The 11,579-nt window shown below is 46.5% G+C and overlaps 1 protein-coding gene across 18 annotated transcripts in view; it reads right to left on the bottom strand.

Annotated features, from left to right (window-relative positions):
• CHST10 (carbohydrate sulfotransferase 10) overlaps positions 1-8,208 on the bottom strand; it is a 31,137-nt gene extending 22,929 nt beyond the window's left edge. For 3 of the 18 annotated variants that reach the window (XM_064268483.1, XM_064268479.1, XM_064268484.1), the window contains exons 1-2: positions 8,072-8,207; positions 6,026-6,113 (exon numbers count right to left, since the gene is read on the bottom strand). The gene's annotated coding sequence lies outside the window, so the exon portion shown is untranslated. Of the gene's footprint in view, positions 1-13; positions 102-2,185; positions 2,411-6,025; positions 6,114-7,544; positions 7,815-8,071 lie in introns of those variants that run through there. The other 15 variants (XM_064268486.1, XM_064268481.1, XM_064268488.1 and 12 more) reach the window with 14 other exon arrangements.
• Between the last annotated feature and the right edge of the window lie 3,371 nt (positions 8,209-11,579).

The following is an 11,579-nucleotide window of genomic DNA, read 5'->3' on the forward strand; positions in this document are numbered from 1 at the left end:
AGCAGACTACCACCTCTTTCTCCATGGAGCAGCTGGTAGACTCGAACAGCTGATGTTCTGGTTCGCAGCTGACTGCTTTCACCACTGTGGCACCAGGGCTCCTTAGAGGATGATACAACAAACGCCTGTTTACATACACTCAGCACTAACTGGAGCTTTTCTGTTTGTTATTTTTAGGGAAATTAAGTGTTACAAGCATGGCTGGAGCCCCTCCATCCCCAGAGGTGGCCCTCATCTGGGTGACTACACTCTCACTACGTATATTACACCTCCTTTGACAGAAGCAGCAGCAGGGGTTTAGGAAGGTTCTCTGCTCAGATAACGGCCAGGCAGATGGGGAAGCAGGCTGACCCAAGGCCTGCACAGAAGCATTGCATCCCATAGGGGTGTTTTCTAGAGAGGATCCCACTAGGTGCTAAACCCCTGGATGGTGGCATGCACAACTTTTCAAGCACTTAAACGACTGAAAAACCGAACCCACTGCCATCGAGTAGATTCTGACTCACAGTGACCCTAGAGGACACAGTAGAACTGCTCCACAGGGTTTCCAAGGGGCAGCTGGTGGATGCGAACTGTGGACCTTTTAGTTAGGAGCCGAGCTCTTAACCGCTGTGCCACCAGGGCTGAGCACTTAACAAACTAAACACACAGACTCAAATGACAAAGCTGTCAAGGTAACCTTCCTTGATAAAAGTTTAGATAGACAGGGAGTTGTTGTCCAAGCCTCAGCTAGGTTTTAAGCCAAGCTGAACCATTAGGGTTGAAAGTCTGGTCCCCTGCCAAAATACCAGCTCTTCTCAGGTCCAATATCTTACACGGTTTACAACAGATGACACACAGATACAATTAGGTTTATACTTGCATATGCCTTTAAGTACAAAATAACCTAAAATAATTTAGCAAGTTTGTAATGAAAAGGCACACTCATTCGTCCAACAAAGTAGATGCCGGAAATACAGAGGCCAGTTCCGTGGAGATAACTCCGACTCGTGGGGACCCTGTGCATGTCAGAGGAGAACTGTGCTCCACAGGGTTTTCAATGGCTGATTGTTTGGAAGTAGATCAACAGGCCTTTCTTTCGAGGTGCCTCTCTGGGTGACATGAACCTACAACCTTCTGGCTGGCAGCTGAGTGAGTTTACCGTTTGCACCTCCCAGGGACTCCCAGGAATACAACTGTGAGCCCCAAACACACACACATATACACACAGAGTTCCTGTCCTTATGGAGCCTGCAGTCCAGGGAAGGGGCACACATGAACCAGAATATCTATCCAAGAAGCGGTATGAGAGGGAGACATGATGCTGTGGGAGGGGAAAATGAGGGGACAGGACCTAGGTAGAGAGGTCAGAGACAGCAAAGCTAACAGGTGAAGACGCAATGCTCCAGGCCAAGGCACAGCTTCCTGTAGACATCCTGGAGTAAGCAAGTAGGAAGAAGCTGGGGGCTCTGAGTATCTGAAGGAGGCCAGGTGCCTAGAGCTTCCAGAGCACGGGCCGGGTGAACGTTTGAGTGTGGTTAGAGACATGAGTTGGATGACACAGGGCCTTATAGAGCTGTTAATGAACTTAGTCTTTACCTTAAAAGCAATGGAAAAGGACCAAAGAGTTTTAAATGAGAAGAAAGGTGGCAATGTTGTGATCAGGCTTAAATTTTGAAGCTGCTTCTCTGGACAACAGATAAGGAAGACTGAAGAAGTGATATGATGCCTCTGAATTACTGTGTTGGCAAAGAATATTGAATGTTACCATGGACTGCCAGAAGACTGAACAAGTCTGTCTTTGAAGAAGACAGTCAGAATGCTCCATAGACACAAGGATGGCGAGACTTAGTCTCATGTGCTTTGGACATGTTCAGGAGGGACCAGTCCCTGGAGAAGGACACCATGCTTGGTAAAGTGGAGTGTCATCGAAAAAGAGGAAGACCCTCACCAAGATGGACTGACACAGTGGCTGAAACAATGGGCTCAAGCATAACAATTGTGACGATGCTGCAAGACCGGGCAGCATTGTGTTCTGTTGTGCACAGCGCTGCTATGAGTCCAAACCGATTGGACGGCATCTGACATCATCACCTCTGGCAGCAGCGGAAGATGTAAAGACCAACTGTCCACTCAGTAGTTCCCCAGTCTCGAGGTCGTTCTAACATATCTAATTAGAAACAAACAAATCCAGCTAGGTGCTCACCAGATCACTGTCCGTGTCTTCAAAAACCAACAAATGAACTAATAAGATCCGCAGCATCTGATGTGTTGGGATTTTTTTGAATCCTAAAGAGTAGCGCCTCCAGTTAACTGTAGCAGACTCGTGTGTTGCGATAACATGCGTTCTGAGTCTAGGCATCTACCTAACGATGTCTGACTTCATGTCCAGGGCAACGGTTCCCAGCCTGGCTGGACATCAAAACCACGGCTTTAAAAAAAAAAAAAAAAATATATATATATATATATATATGTATTATGTTAATGTCCTGGATCTCAAGAACACCTGAGCCAATAAAACAAAAATCTTTGGAGCTGAAGCCTGGGTGTGTTTTAGAACCTCTGCAGATAACTCTAATGATCCGTTAGGACTGAGAACTGCTGGTCCAGGGCTGCCCCCAGCTTCTCAAATGTCAACGTCCACACAAATCCCCCAGGAATTCTTGTTAAAACGCAGATTCCAGGCAACCTAGCCGAATACCCACTCTTCCCACCACCTCCTCCCACTTCAGGCAGGAAGGAAAATTAGTGACAAAGGAGCATCTAGTCAACTAGGGACTAGCAATGCTCTGAATCAGGTGTTCTGTCTAAACTGCTTGAGGAGGTTTGATTAGAATCGAAGTCCTCCCATCACCGCTCCTATGTCACTCTCTTTTCTAAGCTCTCCCATCTATAGGTACTAAACTCTGCAGAAACATGACTTGTCTGACCTAGGAAAAGTCACAATAATTTGCCATTTGTTAAACAAACAAACAAAAAAGGCCTTCCAAATTCAATGAGCTCCAGGTCCTCTAAGCTTGCCGAGAACAGGGAGCTGTGTTGCCTCATCCCCAGGGCCCAGGGCAGCCCCCGGCTCAGAGTCGGAACTTGGTAAACTTTCTGCGTTGTTCCCTTGAATACAGGGTTGTCCACGGGCTGGCCTCTTGCCCACAGGTGACACTATCAAGGCTCACTGTTTTTGTCTGCGGAGGGTCTGGAGGCCTGACATCATCAGTCCTCTCCCCATGGCTCTGCTAAAGGCTACCGCTCTCCCGGCAGCCAGGTGACAAATGGCTTTATAAAAGCCTGACATTTTCTGTAATTAACTCCCTTTTGTTCAAGGAGCCAAGACAACTCCCACAGTGCCCCTTCTGGCTAATGGCAGCAAGCCTGGGTGTGCCCTGGGCCCCTCTGGTCACCATGTATACCCTGTACATAGCACCCCAGCCTCCCAGGAGTCAGCACATCTCTCTTTCGGGCTCTCTTATTTCCATGGATTAAATGGGATTTTTACCTGTCAAGATCTGAAACCAAGACAGAGGGTGCGACTCTTTGAAAACCCTCAGTGCATAACTGATGGGTTAAGGAACTTTAGACCTCATGGGGAAAACAGGGTCAGGGAAGCAAGAACGTAATTGAATCTATAAGAAACCCAGGCGCTCTGATCGGCTGCTAACCAAAGGTTGCAGTTTGACTGTACCAGCTGCTCCCTGGAAACCCTATGGCGCAGTTCTCCTCTGTCCTATAAGAGTTGGAATAGACTCGACGACAACGAACTTTGGTATAAGAAACCCTAATCGTTTGTATTCCCCTCTAAAATAAAAGACAGTACACATTTCACATGTTTCTAATTACTAACATCGGGTCTGTTACTATTACCATCTTTTGATGTGCGTTCTCCCTCCCCCGAATTTCCAAAAAGATGCCTATGAATTCATATTGCTCAGCCGCAAATAACATTGCTGCCAAGCAGCTTTTCTCCCCCCGTGCCTGAGCTGTCAGCCAGAAGTACAAAGCCTTTCTTGCTTTGTGCTTAGGAGTTTGACTCCCACCAGCATGGCCTACATTAACATGTACAATAGCTTACTGAGGGTTCTGAAAAGTTCTGTGGTAAATAAGCCCACGTAACTCTGTTTAAAACAGCTCTTTTCCAAACCATTCATTCATTCAGCAAATATTTAACAAGTCCCTACTCTGAGCCAGGGAGTGTCCTAGGCCCTGGGAGGGGAGGGGGGGCACACACTCCCAGCTCTCAGGGTGCTTCATTGCAATAGAGGTGGTGGTGGTGGTAGGTGCTGTCGAGTCAGTTCTGACCCTATAGGCCAGAGGAGAACTGCCCCATAGGGTTTCCAAGGAGCACCTGGTGGATTCAAACTGCTGACCTTTTGGCTAGCAGCCAGGCTCTTAACCACTGTGCCACCAAGGTTGCCTGTAACAGAGGTAGACAGGCCATAAAGAAGTAGACTGGCCAGTGTCTGTGATCACTAAGTGTTATGAATAACAATATAGAAGGGCAAGGGACAGAGCTGAGGGCCCCTGGAAAGGGATGACGCTGAGAAGAGGCAGAACAGAGCGAGGGAGCAAACCACGCAGACACCTGGTGAACTGCTTAGTCTAGCTCTTAGAATTCCAAAAGTAGCAAGGCCAGCGTGCAGAGTGAGCAAGAGGGAAAGCGGTCCAGGTGAGGAGGCCAGGTCAGCCAGCAGCTACGGGCAATTACGTGGAAGATGCTGAGACTGGTTCCTGGGGGGAGTTACTGGGGGTGTGAGAGATGGGGGCAACATGGGGCTTGGAGCAGAGAGAGATGTGTGGTGCAAACTCTGTCTCGTGTTCCTACCAGCAGGCCAGTCAAAGATGTTATCTCCCTCTTCATTATAATCTCCGGTTAACATGACCTTGTCCCAATTACATACATGAAGGCACATTCAACAGTTTGTAAACATTCCCCTAGGAACCCCGCTCTGGGATCCCCGCCCCAACTTTCTTTCAGTGATTTACTGACTCCCTACCTGCTGGCCCTGGTGGGATGTGACTTTACTCACACTTCAGTTCCTTCAAGAAAACCACCAGCCTCCCTCCACCTGGGCCCATCAATGGCCCTTTACTGAGATGGGAACTCCTGGATTTCCACCCGATCACACAATCGCTCAGTGGGGAAAGGATCAAGGTCCAGCGTTCAATTCTTAAAACATCTAACTGTTTCTTTCAAAACATATCCAGGCACTAAAGAAAACTTCATGGGGGAAAAAACAAACCTTGGTAACACACAGGGACTGGTAAAGCTGGAGGGTTACCAGACAGAACGGAAACTACACAGCTGAGGGTGGAGTAACGAGGGGTATTTTACCATCGATCCTTTCATATCTTTTGAGTTTGAACTATCCTTGTATATGGTGTAACCAGTTAACATGCTCAGCTGCTAACAGAAAGGATGGAGGTTCGAGTCCACCCAGAGGCACCTCAGAAAAAAGGCCTGGCATTTACCTGCAAAAAAACCAGCCATTGAAAACCCTACTGAGCACAGTTCTCGGACACACACGAGTTGGAACTGACTCGATGACAGCTGGGTTTTTGGTTTAAAGGTATTACCTAATTGACAAAATGATGAAATGACAATGTAAATAACATATGGCATATGAGTTTATGTTATATAAATTTCTATTACACTGTCTTTAAGATTTTTATATTCATCGTAAGTTTTTCTCAATATAAATTCAGAAACTTCTTTTGTCTACTCTGTTGTCATTGTTACAATTCCCTCCTAAAACGATTATCAGGAGTTACCAGAATAAACACACTCCTACCTCTGTCCAGCTGAGGGACACACACGAGGTTAGGAAAGAGAATCGTGAATAATGACAATAACGAATAGCTAACCCCTATATGAGACTTAGCAGGTAGCAGGTCCTGAGAGGATGCCACCATTTTTACACTTAAGAAAACATTTCTAAATATGTGTGTATGTATTCCTACTCAAGAGTTTTAAGTTTCCTAAAATCTCGGTATGAGCAAGAAAGGAAGCAGTAAGAATACCAAGTGACAAGGATCTCAAATAACTGGTGAGCACCTGTTTTCCTTCATGTACCTTCTGAGGCCTGGGGTTTCCATTTCTTTGCTGTATTTGCCCAGCCTGTGGCTCTTGGTTCCTCTTGTCACTGTACAGAATAATTAAAACAACAATAAGAATCTTTAAAATTTATATGATCAACTTACTTAATGCAACTTGTTTTTATACTTTGAAAATAACCACTTTGATTATTCAAGTGTATTTTATACAACAGATCTTATAAGAGATGGGGTATATTTGGATTTCTTGGTAAATATTCTAAATGTACCAAAAAAAAGCTAACTGTTTAAAAGACTCTTTCACGTAACTTATTACGAATAAAGAAATTCTTTTTTGTAACAAATGTAATGAAATCCTAGTATATGCGTTTTACATGTTTGATACTTGGGAAAGGGGTTCTATGAAAGAATATCAATTTTTCCAAAGCGAGATGTTCTCTGGGTTTTATATTTTTTCAACCTTCAGCACTTGGCAAATTCTAGTCAAATGTCATGTAATGAGTAAATCACTGGAAACAAGCCAGTTAAACTCATGGAATCAGAGAGATGGCAGATTTAACAGAATTAGCTGGCCAAATAAACATTTAACACACAACACAGCCCAAGCTGCCCTGGATGAACGTAGCACAGTCTGGCTGTGCTTTCTTTTAGGAACTGACCGAGGCAGGCCAACATTCGTATCTCCAACGCTAAAATCAAACACATTTCATATATGCAGACTGAAAGATTAGGCTTTATGTAGGGTTGCTATGAGTCGGAATCGACACAATGGCACTGGGTGTCTGGACTCACATCCAGACTGCTGCAGACCTGTATCAAGAGAAAACAGGCTCCCTGGGTCTCTGCAATCTCTAAGGCCTGGCGTCTGCCTCTCTCACCTTCTTTATTGTACAACCTTCTCAGTGAAAAATGACGTGGGTGTAACTGCAAATTGTCCATAGTTACTAACTCTTTCCTTTCTCTCTGTTCACTTTTGCAAGCACTCCAGTTTTCATTCCAGGAAAGGAAAGAATTTTTCTCTCAGGCATTTCTTTGAGATTCTATTCTTCAGGGTCAAGAGCAAAGACAGATTTTTCTTTCCATCTAGAAATTCCAATTCTGAGCCAAGATGGGCTCTGCCATAATTATAACAGGGTGGAGAGGGGAACATTTGTCTTTTTTTTTCTTTAAAAAAAAACCTAGTCACTGAAAAAGGGAATAAGTGGGTGCTGAAGATCACCAATAGCCCCTCTTTAGAAAGCTGGGACGATATACCGAGCTAGTTAGTTTTCTTTTACGAAAATTGAGACTTTTCACATCCTGGCATTTAGAACTGACCAAACAAAATCCCCAACTCTTTAGGGCGAAAAGCCCCAGACACTGGGTGTTTCAGACACACAAAAAAAACCCTTTATGACAGTCCTTCCACTTAGCTCTCCAGAACGGGGCTGCCCAGTCCTTTCCTAGACTCGGAAAACAAAAATAACAGTTTTTGGAAAACCTAGCTCATCTTCCCAGCCTGACGTGCAGGAATTATTTACCTCAACCTCCAACTTCTGACAGGCCTCTCCACGGGCAGAATCAGAGGCTCAGAGCGCTTTGGAGTGTATCTCTCAGAAGAAGTGCGTTTACAACGACGCCTTCCCCTCTCACTCCCCAAAGGCGTGTTTTCTTTGTGCGCTTGGGAAAGGCTGCACGCGTTTTCCTCCTTCCCTGCCCTCGCTCCCTCTCTCCCTGACAGGCTCCTAAAAGCCAAGTGGAACAATTTCTTCCTCTCCCCGCCCCCAATTACAAATTCTTAACCCGGGATGAGAGGAGTAAATTATAGATCACCTAACTATCAATAATTCCACCCATCACAGCATCCCGCAGCACGGACCCCCCCCCCCCTTATTGCATGACTGTAACCAAGGGTCTTGCCGTTCATCCCACGAACGAGGGAGGCTCCCAAGTCGCCAAACCACGAGGTTTCCCCCGCATACAGAATCCGGCTCTCCTCTCCCTTCTGTCCTCCCCGGGGCGAGGTCACTGAAACCCATCCTCCCTGGCTGGGTCCCCCGGAGCTCACCCTCCGAGGAGCCTGGGATCGCCGGGGTCCTCGGGCTCCTCCCACGTTCCTCTGGGGGCGAAGCGCGCGGGTCGGGCCTCGCTGGGCCCGGGGGCGGAGCGGGCGGGGTCCCGGCTTCCCGGGGAGACCGCGCCCGCCCTGCAGGCCCGTGCACCGCCGCCGGGGCCTCGTCGCTGAGCCCCGCCGGGCCCGGGATGTGGCGGCGGCCGGAAGGAGGAACGTGGCGCGCGAGGCCGGCTCCGGGGGACGAGGCCTCCCCACCCGGCCTGCCGCCGCCCGGCTGGCCGTGCACGCGCCGCCCCAAGTCGCCTGGCTGGCCGTGCACGCGCCCCCACGTCGCCCGGTCGAGTGTGCGCGCGCCCCCACGCCGCCCGGTCGGCTGTGCACGCGCCGCCCCACGCGGCCCCACGTCGCCCGGTCGGCTGTGCACGCGCCGCCCCACGCGCACCCACGTCGCCCTGTCGGCTGTGCACGCGCCGCCCCACGCGGCTCCACGTCGCCGGCGGGCTGTGCGCGCGCCCCCACGTCGCCCGGTCGGCTGTGCACGCGCCCTGGCGCGGGTGCGCCCCCGCCGCGTTCCCGCCCGGGCCGTGGGGTAGCGGGCGGCGCGCGGGGACCGGCGCGCGTAGAGGGGCTCGGCGCCGACAAGGCCCCAAGGACCAGTCTCCGCGGGCGCGTCGCCGCTGCCCGACACCTCCCCCTCTGTTCCCCGTCGGTCACTCGCGCCTCCCTCCCCCCAAACTGGTTACATCCCAGGAAATTACCCAAATACAGCTGGCCAAATCAAATCCCAGCAGGCCTCCCTCCAGAAAACAGGTTTGGTGCTTGAGAAGGGTGGAAAAAAAATCCCAAACTTGGAAAAAGGAAAAATGATAATTATTTGAGTTTGGGGGTAACTCCCAGCATTTTCTAGTAAGCCCACCTGTGTAAAATCAGAACTTTCTATTCTTTAAAGAACCGCCCTTGGCTGACACTCTCTTTGTCGTCAGGATAGTGTTGATGAACCATACCCAAAATAGAAAAACCAACCCCCTTATGGTAAAATTATTCCAACTCCCATACTGGTTCCAAGAACCCCTGGTGCACTTGAACTACCAACCTCTTGTTAGCAGCAGTAGCTCTTAACCACTGTGCCACCAGGGTTTCCGATGAACTCTCTACAACTGATAAAGGCCAGGACAGTTTACAGACCTATCAAGTTATAACTTCTTAACCTGCGGAAGTGGGTAAGGTGTTAGGATTTCACAGCCTAAGAGAGAAGTCAACTCCAAATGTGTTTTATTGCCCTCAAGAAAGTAAAATAGTTTTGTTTTGGTCTAACCTACCATGTTTATCTCAACTGTATTTAGCACACCGATAAAAGAGGGGTGTGTGTGTGTTGTGTGTGTGTGCCACACACAACACACAACACACACATACACACTCAAGTACACATAAAATTTTCCTCCAGCATTCAAGGAACTAGCTTTTTTGGTCTTCCGTGTTGGTTACCTTTTTAATGAGTTAAGTATAATATTGATGGGGCTTACTGAGAATTTCACTTTTAAAGTGATTACTTCCATCATGGTTTAAAGATGGCAAGGCAGTTCACTGCAGCTTTTGGTTGCTTGTTTAGTAGATGTTTACTGAGCCCCTTCTTTGGAAAGCAGTTTTTGTTGTTTGTTAAGTGCCATCCAGTTGGTTCAGATTCACATGTACAGCAGAACGAAACACTGCCCAGTCCTGCGCGATACTCACAATCGTTGCTATCTTTGAGGCCATTGTTCCAGCCACTGTATCAGTTCATCTTGTTGAGTGCCTTCCTTTTTTTTGCTGACCCTCTACTTTACCAAGCATGATGCCCTTCTCTAGGGACTGATCCCTCTTGATAATACGTCCAAAGTAGGTGAGAGAAGTCTCGCCACCCTCACTTCTAAGGAGCATTCTGGCGGTACTTCTCGCAAAATAGATTTGTTCATTTTTCTGGGAGTCCATGGTATATTCAATATTCTTTGCCATATGATTTTCTCCATGGGAGAAAAGCAATAAGTAAATTTTAGAGCTTAGATGTGGCAGAGTATCATGCAGGGTTTAAGCATCCAAGCTCTGGAATCAGACCAGGAAGACTGAAATCCTATTCCAGCATTCACAGCTTGTGACCTTGTCAAGTTCTCTCATCTCTCTCTGCCCCTCATTTATAAAGCGATGCTATTAGATGGTATTTTTTACCACACAGTTTGATGCTAAAGAAAAATGAAGATAATGCACTTAAAGTACATAGCACAGTTCTCACCCAGTAGTAAACACTGAAATAAATACAGACTATTGTCATTATTATTGGAGTCCTGGTGGTGAAGTGGTTAAGAGCTCAGTTGCTAACCAAAAGGCTGGCAGTTCAAATCCACCAGCCATTCCTTGGAAGCCCTATGGGGCAGCTCTACTCTGATCTTTAGGGTCACTATGAGTTGTTTTCAAAATTATTCTAGTTCCTCATTTTGTTACTGTAAATTAATTTCCAGGAAAGTATTGGTATTTAGTATTTATAGCACACACCCAGCATTTATAGCAGGAGGATGTTTTCTAAAGCAGCAATTCTAAAAGTCTGATCTGTAGACTCCTGGGCGTTTCCAAGATCCTTTTTGGAGCACTGCAACATCAAAATGGTTTTCATGATAATGCTAAGAGGTATTTCTTTTTCACCATGTAGATACTTGCTCTGGTGGCAGGTAAACCTGATGACGCTTAGCACAAATCTTGTCAGTGAAACAAAACTGTACTCATCATTGCATTCGTCATCACCATGCACTTTCTGTAAAAACAAACGAACAAAAAGTTTCATTGGAGAATGTCCTCCTTGAAGCAGTCTTGCTCTTTGTGAAGAAATGGAGAAGAAAAGCAGTCCTGCTGGATACTGAAGTATGGGGACTGTCTCAAGGCAAAGCCCTTGGACGAAGGCTTTCATTGCAAAACAACAACAAAAGAGAAACAAAAACTACCTGCTTTTTTTCATGGAACACCATTTTTACTTTGAAAGAACAACTGACAAACTATGATTACTCAGATTTGGGTATTTGGAAGATATTTTCTCAAAAAGGAATGAAGTGAAACTCACTTCAAGGAAAAAACTGAGGTATTTCTTGCCAAGGGTAAAATTCAAGTTGTCAAGTGAAAATTCAAACTTTGGAAAACCTGTTTTCACCACTGTGAATGTGATGGCAACCCAGTATTTAAAGATTTTTCTGATGAGATCAGTGGTGATACAACCTTTTTTTTTTTTTTTTTATTGTATAATGAAATGTGTCAATCTTTGGAAGATCTACATTGCTCAGTGAGCCAATATTTTCCAAATAACTGAAGTCTGATGTTATAAAACTTTGCATGTGAAAAGGTTCATTCAAAGTGCAAGACAGATCAATGGATTTTAATGTCAGAAAGTATAAAATTTTTTTTTTTTTATGGGATTTCACATGCCACGCTGTACTAACCCTTAAGAAACTACCACTTGTTGAGTTTTGGTGTAATATCAAAG

This window comes from Loxodonta africana, chromosome 15 (genome assembly GCF_030014295.1).
Source record: "Loxodonta africana isolate mLoxAfr1 chromosome 15, mLoxAfr1.hap2, whole genome shotgun sequence".
NCBI classification, from domain to species: Eukaryota; Metazoa; Chordata; class Mammalia; order Proboscidea; family Elephantidae; genus Loxodonta; species Loxodonta africana.